Source organism: Myotis daubentonii, chromosome 2 (assembly GCF_963259705.1).
Source record: "Myotis daubentonii chromosome 2, mMyoDau2.1, whole genome shotgun sequence".
In the NCBI taxonomy this organism is placed as follows: domain Eukaryota; kingdom Metazoa; phylum Chordata; class Mammalia; order Chiroptera; family Vespertilionidae; genus Myotis; species Myotis daubentonii.
Genome location: NC_081841.1, coordinates 166,381,417 through 166,394,594, shown reverse-complemented (window position 1 = coordinate 166,394,594; position 13,178 = coordinate 166,381,417). Strand labels below are relative to the sequence as shown.

At 38.2% G+C, this 13,178-nt stretch overlaps 1 pseudogene; it reads right to left on the bottom strand.

Annotated features, from left to right (window-relative positions):
• Nucleotides 1-9,136: 9,136 nt before the first annotated feature.
• On the bottom strand, nt 9,137-11,849 carry LOC132226753 (elongation factor 1-beta-like; annotated as a pseudogene).
• Nucleotides 11,850-13,178: the final 1,329 nt, after the last annotated feature.

Here is a 13,178-nt window from a genome sequence, read left to right as displayed (position 1 = left end):
GGTGTGATGATCAATTTGCATATTACTTCTTTATTATATGGGATTATTATAGATTGTTGATCTAAACCCATAACAATATGTAACTTTCATACAGCCAATTTCTATTTCTTCTTTTCAAGTGGAAATATAAAAAATAAACAAAATTAATTAACATTTACCAGAATTCAAAAACAAAAATATACATTTTTTTCACACATAAAAATAGGAAGCTGTTATAATAAGTCAAAAAGCATGAGGCCAATGTTGTTTATATAAATTTGAAGTAACTATATACAATATGATACAGCCTCAGTGGCATTTGTAAGTTTTATTGCAGAATGTGTATCTCAAGGAATTTGCAAAAAAAAAAAAAAAAAAAGACTTCAATAGTTCCAGCCCAGCTGTCCCTTATGGAGCATGATGGCTCTTTGGCCCTTTGCTCCACCAGAGGTCACTGCACCACCTGCCAGGCAAGGCCCCAAGGTTAACTGAGGGCAGGCCGTCCCTCTCTCAGGGGTGACCTCCGTGCACACAGTGACTTTGTGGGTCCTAAGAGTGGATGATCTGTCAGTATAAGTGATCTTCCTGCTACCATACAATCCATAGACCATGCAAGGAGGTGATTAATTATCCAGGCCCTAGAAATTACAATAGATCTCTTCTCATGCTTGATTATATGAAAGAGCCGCAGGAAATTTAAAAAACTATGCTTTGAATGAGGTTGAAACCCAAGGTCTAGAATATACAGAATCAACATTATGTTTTATTTTTTTTTATCATCTGAAAGATCAGTTCTGTTAAGAAATACTTTCAGGTATTACATACCTGCTTTTCCCCCCCAATGTTATTTTTTTAACTTCAACATTGATGGCATGAAAGAGTTAAATGATTTAAGGGAGGTGAAAAACCCGTATTTACTGGGGAGACAGCCATCTGATGGTGAACTAGCTCTTGCATATTAAGCAGGACCGTTTTGTCCCTTGTTGAATAACTATGGAAAAGCAGGAAGCAGTTTTTGGAAAGGAAAAATCAGAGTTGGGAGGAGGTGGGGGTGAGAAGGTCTTGTCTGTCTATGTGACACACTTCTTACTGGCACCAGGCCCAGAAAATTTTTCATCCCCCTTTGCAAGAAAGAGTCTGTGTAAAAAGCGCTAAGGAGGTCTATTTTCTTGAGAGAAGATGTGAGAGAGAGGGTAGTCAGAGCAAACCATGAGACAGAGCAGACCGGATGGTGGATTCTGCCCAGTGCTGTGGGAAAGTCTAGGAAGAAGAGATGATGGTGTTCAGAGAAGGCACTGACCATGAGGTTCTTGGACAACATGGGGGCGGGGAGGAGCAAATGGAAAACACCACTTTGTGAAGTGAGGGCAGGCAGAACAGTAGATAACACCTGTCACTTTAAACCAGTGATTAATGATCACGAGGAACTGAAGGTTTGGAGATTGAAAATTAACGTGATGATTTACCAAAAAGAAACAATGAAATTTACATGAATATTTATGTACTAGCATTATTTATAATATTAAAGCTTTGTAATATATATGTATCTATATAAATATAATATATAAAATATATCATATGCATTATATGTGATGTGTGTGGGTATGTATATATCATAGAAAATATGTAGTAATTAAAATATATTTCTAACAAAAATTTAAAACTGGAAACTATTCAAATATTCACAAATATACATAAACATATTTGTACATATATTTGTACACATGTGTACACATGCATCAAAATGCCAACAAAGATTTGGGGTAATGGAATTGTATGTGATTTTTAATTTATTTTATACTTTTTGATGTTTTTCAATTTTTTTTTACAATACTAAATTTTTCCTTTATATTTTACATTTTTTTAAAAAAATTTAAATGTCATCCATGACCATTTTTAAGTTTCCAATAATACTGAATACTATTAAATAAAGCATAATGTTTTCCTGTGCTAGTTCCTCTCAAACCCTCACGACAGTTTGAGTCACAGGCTCTCGGCGGCACCATATTTACCCATATTTAGAGTGTTTGACTCCATAATTAACTGGGGAGTTGCTAAAAATACATATACCTAACTTGGACTCCTCCCCTCACTCCAAAAGGAAAATTTGAGTTAAGCTCCAGAATCTGAGTAAGCCGTGGGAGCCCACAGTGTTTGAAGCAGCTGTGGGTCCTAATAAATTGATAATACATATTAGGAAGTGATTTCACAGCAGATGCTTAGGCAGTGACAATTGGAGAAAGTTGGCCTGAAAGGTTTACCCATCTCTTCCTTAGGTATATCTCTCAGTCTTTATTCATGATAAACTACAAGTAGTCATAGGCTTAGACATTTGGCAACAGGAACAAAGGGTTTCCCAGAGTCAAATAGAAAAGCTGAAGGATTTATGTAACTTTAATGGTTAAATTCTGAGATAAGAGAATGGGACCCAAATCTCAGATTTTGCTGGAAAAGAGAAATATGCAAATCTTACATAGTTTATAATACAAATTATCTAGAGGAATATGTGAAAAAAATCATATTACTAACTCACACAGGCATGAGAAAACTTATCCTGGAAGTTTTAAATATTTGTGTTGCTTCACAAAAGATAATATTGGACAAGCATACCTTACTAGTTCTAAAATGATGTGTGGCCCTAGCTGGTTTAGATCAGTGGATACAGCATTGGCCTGTGGACTAAAGGGTCCCAAGTTCAATTCCAGTCAAGGACACATACCTTGATTGCAGGTTCCTCCCCAGACTGGGGCCCTGGTCAGGGCACTTTCCCTCTCTCTTCCACTCTCTCTAAAAGATCAATGGAAAAATATTTTCAGATGAGGATTAACAAAAATAAAAATAAATAAATAAAATGATGTGTGATCCCAGCTTTCATATTCTCCATATAGGTGGTAATAAGACATAATATGTCAAAATAGAATCTAAATCATTAGAGGACTGTTGTACATGGGAATGCGAATGTCTACAAAGACAGCAAGTCCTTGTCCACCTTTATGCAGTGATTAGGGGCTATTTCAGGCTGTGTTGACACCTTATATGTAATATATAGACAAGTATGTGGGAAGATGGAAAAATCACATGCTGCTCTGTGTGGTTTTTCTAAGCTAATAATGTCTAAATATTGCCCAAAGTATCTAGGAAATAGAGAGATTGGAAACACTAATTTAGCCTGCTGCAAATCCAGACATCCCAGGGAGTTAAGAAAGAACGATGGCCCGTCTCTCAGGGTTGTTGTTTTTTCTTTTTTAAATCTTCACCCGAGGTCATGTTTTTTATTGATTAGAGAGAAAGAGAGAGAGAACCACTGATGTGAGAGAGAAACATCATTCGGCCACCTCCTGTACACACCCTGACCTGAGATCGAACCTGCAACTTTTTGGTGCACAGGACTACGCTCCAACCATCTGAGCCACCTGGCAGGGCCCATCTCTCATGGTTTTGAAGAGTAAAGGCACTGGCCTAGCCCCTCACTCCGTGCATTTCCATATTGTTGTGATAATAATATGGCCTGGGCTCATTTTCTACTGCACATTTAGGATAGTCTGCAGGGGAAGCTTTTCTATAAAATGAAAGGAAAATTCTGACCTCTAGTTAGAAGAATTATATGGACAGTTAGTGCCAGGACCAAGAAAGAGAAGATGGCCCAGAAAAAGAGAGCAGAGTGCAGCAAAAGAAAGCTTTCGGAGCTTAAGATTACTTCATTCCTGCCATGACTTTGTCCTTGTGACTAAGGAACCAATTTAAGCTGTTACAGAGTCGTGTTTAGCCAAGAGAGAGCATTCCACTAAGAAAGCAATGCCTGCTAGAAACCCTTCAATTTGCCAGCTTGAGACACACAAATAATGAGAGAATGCATTACAAGTTGGAGCTCTTGGTTTCAATTCACCAAAAAGCTTCAAGCACATTTTTAAGGCCCACTCACCAAGGACACACAACATTTCACTAGCATACATTTTACTAAGTTATGGTTAGATGCTCTGCCAACACTTAAGTTCAATGGCCTGAGAAAAATAGTGTGGATACCGATGCTCTGTCCATGGGGCCCAAGCTTCCTACAGAACACATAATATAAACTGTAATCAGTCAGAGAAGCGAATGTAATGGCCCCATAGGGAGATCAAGAATAACCTGCAACATTTTCTGAAGGTTGTACCCCGCATGGCAACAAACCAATCCTCTGGGCTCTATTGAACAAAGTCAGTTAGTGAGCAAAACTGACTTCACAATAGTTGTGCTGCCTAACAGAGGAGAGGATCTCAAAGAAGACAGAATAGCTAACAAAACTAACATTCTTCTTAGAGCAATGCCAGAAATGACGAATGAATCCAGGGTAAATTTCCTGAAATTAACTCATGCTGCCTAGAGCTGCAGTTACCTGTTTATAAGAGCTATTCAGTTACTTTGATTACTGAGACTGGACTCTGGATTGCATGCCCAACATACCCTATGGATCCTCCGGGATAAGTCATATGAATAAAACATAAAAGCATTTTCAGAAACATGCAATTAACAAATAAGTGGAATAGTCAGCTCATCTGGAAAACAAGATGTGCAGGAAGTCTCTATGAGACAGGAGTGACAAAAATGTAAACTAAATATACTTTAGCAAAAAAAAAGACGGGGGAGAAAGGAAGGGCAGTAGGAAAGAAGGGGGGGGGGAAGAAAAGAACTGGTTCCCTAATTAAATTGAAAAATTGAGGGATAATATCTTTTTCTCTGCACTGGTTCCATGCTCAGACAGATTTTAACAATGACAGAATGGCTGCCCGCAGTCCCAGAAACTCTAGTTTAAAGCATGACTTCTTTCTTTCTTTCTTTCTTTCTTTCTTTCTTTCTTTCTTTCTTTCTTTCTTTCTTTCTTTCTTTCTTTCTTTCTTTCTTTCTTTCTTCTTTCTTTCTTTCTTTCTTTCTTTCTTTCTTTCTTTCTTTCTTTCTTTCTTTCTTTCTTTCTTTCTTTCTTCCTTCCTTCCTTCCTTCCTTCCTTCCTTCCTTCCTTCCTTCCTTCCTTCCTTCCTTTCTTTCTTTTAAATATATTTTATTGATTTTTTACAGAGAGGAAGGGAGAGGGATAGAAAGTTAGAAACATCGATGAGAGAGAAACATCAATCAGCTGCCTCCTGTACACCCCCCCGGTGGATGTGCCCGCAACCAAGGTACGTGCCCCTGACTGGAATCGAACCTGGGACCCTTCCATCCACAGGCCAACGCTCTATCCACTGAGCCAAACCAATTCGAGCATGACTTCTTTCTTAAGGACTATAATGAAAGTTCCACTGAGACCCAGGGCTTTCACCAGATCTCATTGCCATCTCTGAGTTGTTGTGGCTAGAGGGATGGAATACTCTGATTGTCTGGGCCTGGTACATATTCCTTCGTCTGGCTGCAAAGGGGTAGGGTTAACATAAAATCAGAACAAGTAAGGAAAATCAGGAAACCAGTACTAATAAAAGTGAGAATGGTTGTTATGTAGTCCAAACAATTTTTTTCTGCGGAAGTGTACATAGATTGCATACCGCAGGAGAGAGATAGAGAATAGAGATAACATGGACACAACATCTCAGCCTTGGCCTCTTACAGGAAGCTCATGCTTCTGTCCTATTCCCTACAATTCTACCAACCAAACGGAACCAGCTCCTGCCTCCTCCTCATTCATTCTTCTTCCATCAAGAATGGTTCATCGTCAAAGGCGGGAGATGTTACTTAGCCTCAGTCCTAAATGGGTAGAGGGTTTTTGGTGCAAAGTTCAACCCTGAGTCAGTAGCGGTGGGATCTACCCTCACACATCTGGCAGGTGAGACCAGTCTGGGACCAGTTTTATTTGGTAACTGCCCTAGGAGGAGATATTACATTGGGATGCAGGGCAAAAGCCACATAATGGTGAATGATGTGCCTTAGCCTGGCCTTGCCCTCTGTGCACATATCTCTCAGGCATATTGCATTCAGGGCAGTGTGGGTTGAAGGAAGGATTCAAGTGGCTGGTATCCTGGGTCCTGGCCCAAATACCATCTCTTTTCACGCTTTAACATGATTTATATTTGGCTCGGTTTCTGGAGATTGTTTATGTGCAGGGAACTTGAAATTAGGAGGAAAGTGCTCCAAAAGAAAGAGCGAGGCTCATGCTTTAGGAGAGGCTGCGGATGTTTATATAAAACTGCAAGTGCAGCTGCGCCTGCTGAGTAATATCCCACATGCAGCAAGCAGGATCTGGTGTTAGTGGGGAGAGGGATTTATTTCTCCTTCCAGACAGGCTCTCCTGGGAACTCTAAATGGTAAAAGCAGTGAACTTCCATATGGGCTGGGGTAGGCCATAAGCAGTCTCTGCATATGGGATTTTTTGGCCATGAGCCTCCTCACCTTACTTTGAACTCTGTATTTCCTTTCCTTGCCAGCTGTAGCCTGCATCCAGGATCAAGGACGGATTTGTGGTAGGACTAAACTGGGGGATTCGTGTAACCCGCTTGAAATATCCCCGAAGCATCCATCCCATCACCGGTCGGTCCATTAGATAAACCTTCATCTCTAAAGTCTTACAGGAGAAGGTCAGAGAGAGACGTGAAAAGAACACATTGTGTTAATATGCATGACTTGACCACGGAATATCTAAAGCTGACCCTGCTTCATTCTTTCCTGTTAGAGATCCATACAATGCCTTCAATAATCCCTCAACTTGGTGGCAGATTTCAGACGCCTCTTTCCCATATTCATCCATTCAGAGTAAATGATTTCATCACTTGATATGTGTTTCTTCTTCCTTTTGGACTAAGATGATGGATTGAAGCTGTGACACAGTGCGGGTGTTGGAATCAGTAATGATTCATTTCAACTGTAATTAACAAATAAAACCAAAGTAGCCCTCGTTGAAACATTTATATGCATTGCTCACATGGCAGATCTCCAGAGGAACGTAGTCAAGGGCAAGTTTGGTGGTTTCTTATCCATCAGGCACTGAGGTCTCTTCTCTCCGATCGGTTCCTCCAACAACAGGACAACGTGCTTGAGATTTACTTTCTAGTTGAAAAGGGCCGCTGGAGCTCCAAGCGGGTGAGAATAAAAATGTCCACCTTCCAGGTCTCTGTTCCCTTCAAGAGCTTTTCCTAATTTTATCAGTGAGTAGTCACATGGCCCCAACTTTCTCGTAGCCAGCTGAAACGTGTCTTCCAACAAGGTGCAATGTCAATCTGAATAACATGTTTTCAAACCTACAATCTCTGGCATAGGATGCAGTCCCACATCCCTTCAAGCCCTGTTTTCATTTGTTTGTTTTAGTTCTCTGATCACTTCTCCCAACAAGCAATATCAACACTCCTAGTTCACTAAAGCATTGCTGTGAAATCCATCCGGCTAAAAGAGAGAAACAAAAACTGGAGAAGATACTGGCCTCTAAGGGGAGTTTGAGACATCATTCCACTTCCTTCTCTTCATTCTAACATTCTTTTTCCCTTCTCCTCCAGGAATTTGTCAAAATTGAGGGAAATAGTTCATTGGGCCACAGTACTGACACTGGATCTCTCCTTTTGACAAAAAAGATGACTCTTTCAGAGCTGAGAAGTACAGGCTTTCTCTGTGCTTTCTCACAGAGTTAGTCTCCTCACTAGAATAGGCTAAGCTATTGTGCCAATCAACAAGCAATTTGCTTTAAGGTTCCTACTGTCTCCACCCAGCTTTGCTATACATTACAGGAACTACATTTCTCAGCTCCCTTTACCTCTGGATTTTTGATAGGAGCAGATAGAAAACCCTAGCAGATGATCGGGGGGAGAGAAGAAAGAAGAATGGTGGATAGCCTATCACTTTTGATCTTTGTTGCATCTCTTTCTAGTTCCCTCCAAAAAGCCTCTCTATTGTTCTAGTTTCTATCAGGCCTGCCTGGTTCTAGCTTTCATTGTATGTCCTTAGCTTCTGGGTTAATACCATCTTCTCCCATGTCTTTCTGTTCCAAGTGTATCATCTTATTAGTTCTAATCTCTGGGTTGCCTTACTGTCTTTGGTTTGCTGTCTATTCTCACATCACCTGTGCAACCAATTTCCTGTATTAAATGAACTCAATTTGAACAATCTGAACTGTTTTCTGGCAAGTTCTTGACTGATAAACCTACACTGCAATAATCAACAAGTCCCCAAATCTCAAAAGCTTAATGTGTAAAACTGTGTTCCTTGTTCACATAGTGCTAATGCAGAGCAGCCAACTTCCAAAGGGTAAACCGGGTCCAGGTGGCTTTCATTTTTAACTATGGGCATTTATAGATGTGGCTTCTACATCACTGTGGCAAGGGAAGATAATGAATAAAGAATCCAAATCTAGTCTTGCTTGTTTGATCCAGAAGTGATACATGTCAATCCCACTTTAGCCTACTGGCCAGGACTAGTCATATGGCCTAACATGATTATAGGAAATGCTTGAAAATGACCCTTTTTGTATATTTAGGTATTTGTACGCATACATACATACAGTATCCCACCAATACATACACATATTTATACATCTAAACATAAGCATCCACACATACACACAGAGATAAGCTAAGAAAGGTACAAGATTTGGGCAACTTGGATTATGAATCCAAAACAGGTATGATCACCTGTATCTGTATTTTAAGAACACATCTTTACTCTTGGCAATGACTTACTACTTCAGCTGATTTTTTTTTTACATCTTTCTTACTCAACATCCAAAGTCTTCCTCTGTGAAAATGTTGTAGAATTATTTTTCAGTGTAAGGAAAAATAACACATATATTCTCATTACAACTGCTCTCTTTCCCTCTCAGCTCTGTTCCAGCTTGCTGAAAGTCGATGTGAAATCTAAGTAAGATTTGCCCCCGGAAATGTGTCATGATTTTTCTTAGGAGAAAGCAAACAGCTCTATCCAAGTTCATGATATAATTATGGGTCCAAGTTTTTAAGAAGTTTAAAACTATGAAAACTTAATAGGAAAATAAATGTTAATAGGAAATAATAATTGCATATAGCTGAATAAACTCCAGACATACCCAAATAAAAAAGTTCCCCTGAGTTCCACTCATGCTAATTTTTCATAGGCTTCATCTGATGGCGCAGAGCTTTCTCATGGAGACCCTGAGATGCAGTATTTCCCCTTTATATTGATGGGCCAGATCTCTTCTGTAACTTTTTGTTTGTTTTTTAAGCTTTATTTAATGTCAATGATCCATGGTGGATTTTAGATCTTGTTGAATGAAAGCAGCCATGTCCGTGGAATACATGTAGTCTTCAAAAGCAGTGATCGCCTCCTTCAACATATCTGTTCCAACTTTGTCTTCTACTATACACTGTATTTGAAGCTTGTTTTTTTTTTTTTAATTCCATACCCACTGGAACTAGTTTAGAAGAGCCCCAGATCAAGCCGTCTGCTTGAATTCTCCTGGCACACTCTTCTAATTTTACCATACCGGTCTCATTATCCCATGAATTCAATCTAATAAGATGGAAGACATGTCAACAAGTGCAGGGATTCTTTTTGCTTTCTTGGACTTATAGTGTGCAAGGCATTTTTCTCTTAGTCTCTTTGCTTCTTCACTTTCTCCCCCATCATCAGATCAAAACAGATCAATGTCATCATCGTCTTCACTATCTGTGGCTCCACTTCTGTGGTGTCTTCCACATCAGCTGGGCCATACTTGCCCAAAGCTGTCTTCACTCCTGGCAGCTGATCTTTTCCTTTTCGTAAGATTTGATGGGATTATACCAACACAGGGCAGGTGGTGGGCCAGAGGTTGCTTCAAATACTGCCACGTCTGCTAGTGATGGCACAGAACCCCTGATGTAGCTGCTGTCCACCCGGTAGTCATTGGGCACCTGGAGGCTGGCAGGACTTTTCAGGTCTGCAAAACCCACGGTGTCAGCTGATCCTGGAGCTGGATGGTAGCAAAGGAAAGAGAAGTGCAAGCAGTTGGTGCTGAGTGCTAAAAGAAAAAAAAAAAGGTTCTCTTCTATAACTTTTATTTGTGTATTATTCTATTGATATTTACATATGAATAAGAGCAGCACACCAAATCTATATATCATATTGTCTGATGAAAATCAATATAACAAAGGACATTAACCTTAGTACAATGCTAGGATTACCCCCATTAAACATACATGTATACATGTATACGTTATAAATTAAATTGAGATTAATGTATAAATCTTAAAAATACTTGAACTTATTCTTTGTCTTTCATTCCCTTTGTGGGAATAGCCAATGTGTGCACAGAAAGCAGTTTTATTTAATACTTCCTTATTTAGTATCTACTAAAGTATAATAGGGACACAAAGTATAATGGGGAATAAGACAAACATATTCCCTGCTCTCAGACACCTTACATTTCAGTAAAGAATATATACAATTAATAATAATTAAAGGAAAATGAAAGGTTATCCATGATCTTTTTTGGGGGGTGGTGAGGTGGGGGACAGAGAAGGCCAGTGTGCCTAGAGCATAGGAGCAAAGACTAAAAAGGTAAGTAAAGGTAAGGTTGGAAATGTGGACACACATAATATCAAAGGTAGCCCTGACACTTTGAGAATTTAGAATTTTATTCTCAATGGGAAGGCTTTGGAGTTTTAAGTATGACCTGTGTCTTTAAAACTCACCTTGGTTGTTAAGAACAGAGTGGTTTTTAGTCAGAAAGAGTAGAGGCAAAGAGACCAGTTAGGTAGCTACGACCAAGTGGGAGATGATTAGAAATGTTCTAAAAGGCAATTTTTTTTTCACATTTCAGTATCACCAAATTTTTTTAAAAAGAACAAACAGGGTAAATATTATCAGCTCTCTTGATAGATGGGAAAAAGTGGAGGTGAAAGTTGAGTCCAGGATTCAAGGTTTTTTGTTTGTTTGTTTGTTTGTTTTTGCTTCCAAAGAAACTAATAGTTGCATATAAATCAAATCAAAGCATATTACACAGGTTGAAAAGCATTTTATAGGCTTAACCACTGAAATATTTTATAAATCATAGTATGTTGTATGCAAAGAGTTAGGAGACCAGGGTGAGGCTCCCATAGACACTGGGGCAGAGACTTCCACTGAAAGTTTTCATGTTTATGCCACCCAGAGTGGATATGGGTTTCTGTGAGCTCCAAAGAAGTGGTGCTATGGCAACCTCCCCTGCCCACAGAACTGCCCTGCTCTCCTCTGCCAACCAATGTAGATGTGACTCTGCCCTCACCCCAATTGATTGTTTTGATGAAAGAGAATCATATCCTCTTTTCTAATGCTTCTCTTGATTCAGAGTGGCTTTGGGATGGGGAAAACATTCCAGTATTGTTGCTCATTTAAAACTAAAAGTTTTGCCTGCGGTTGAGTGGGAATGAAGATTAACTGTGAAAGAACAGGGAGGATCTTACTGGGATGATGAAGATGACCTAGACCTGGGTATGGTGATGACTGCACAACTTGGCATATTTACTAAAAATCATTACATTGTATACTTAAAGTGGGTGAATTTAAGTATGTAAATTATACCTCAATAAGGTTGTTTTTAAAAAAGAGAAACCTAACAGAAATAAAGATACCTCAATTCATGTGAAAGATTGAAAATCAAATGAGAGGCAGGGATTTATAAATTGAGAATATTTTTCCAAAATTCAGAAAATATCTTTCAAAGCAGATTAGTTTTAAAAAGAAAAAAAATGGTTTTAAACAAACATCAAACTATGTGTGGAAAGTTAAATATTTATGCGTGAAGAGATGCAAAGTGTTTACTTTTATTTCTGAAATTTTCCGTGTCACTTTTTATTAATTACTTCAATGATAGAGCTTACATTTTTAGATTGAAAAAATGATCTTTATCATAAAAAATAGTAAATAAAAGTACCCGGCTCTTTTAAATTGGTAAGTTCATTTTTCACTTGAGCCAAATGTAACACATCCATTACCCGACTGATATTGAAGGGTATTTCTTGACAGAGATAATAAAGTGACCATTTATTAAGGTCTAGTCCTATTTTGTGTCATACATAATGCTAATCATTTTATAAAGCACCAGATTTAACTTCACAGAAACCTTCCTATTTTGTAATGAGTTCAGATTTTTTTTCTAATTGGATTACATCATTGTGAACTTAGAAAACTTTAAGGTGAGACTGATAAACTGCTTTTAAGAATTCTTCAGAGATAATAAAGATATGTTGTTCAAAGACAGGGTTATCATGTAATTTATTGTACAAAGTAGAACTCTGTTAATATTTTTAGTACAAAAAGCATAAACAAAGACTATCTTGAGCAAACTGAGACATGTGATCCCCTTTCTCAAAACTGGAGGTAAATAGTATACCAGAAATAGAAAAGTGTAATGATATTCTTTCTCAAACTATAACCCAGGCAATTTTGATATAAAACTGCCAGACAGTAAATACAGAAAAGATTATTCACTAGATGTTTAGTAAAGATAAACATAAGTTTCCAAAGGCCAAGTTGTGCAATTCCAACTCGGTTGTCAACTGAGGTAATACTACTCCTTAATATAAAGATAAATTTTATTCAGTCCACATCTTGTGGAAAATCTCAAGTACCTGACAAGATTTCTGGGAACTGCAAAATTTACACTTTCTTGGTCATCTCTGGTTTCAGGTTTCTGACTCCAAATTTCTGTCTGCGAGGATCCTTTTTCTCTCATTATTCTCAAAGTAATTCTTTATCTCTGCACTGGAATCCATGCAAAGAGAGAACTCAACCATTTGCCTTAGTTTTAACCAAAATAAACTAACAGATCCAAAAATCAAGAATGCAAACACACTACTAATTGTAGTAGTAGTAGTAGTAGTAGTAGTAGTAGTAGTAGTAGTAGTAGAAGTGGTAGTAATGATAATGATAATTTATTTAGTAATTCATTGCTGATTGATTATGCCTAAAGAACATAACAATGGAATTGAATTCTACCTAATGCTGGGTGTCAAGAGATTGAGTGAGCTATTGATGCTAAGCCTATTTGAGAACTCAGACCACTTCAAGATTTGGTTGAATATATCAACAAAAGGGATACAGTAAATATGAATACATATTCATATAGATCAATGACTATATCTATAGGTAAATATACCTATTAAAAATTCACATGGGATGCACATATTGCATATATGTACACATTTTTCAGGTGATTCAAAGAACACTTAAAACTTGTGAGGGCTCATAAATTCCAACCTAAAAACCTTGATCAAAAACAAATCAAGAAATGAGCAATGGTCTTTTTTGGTTCTGTCAGT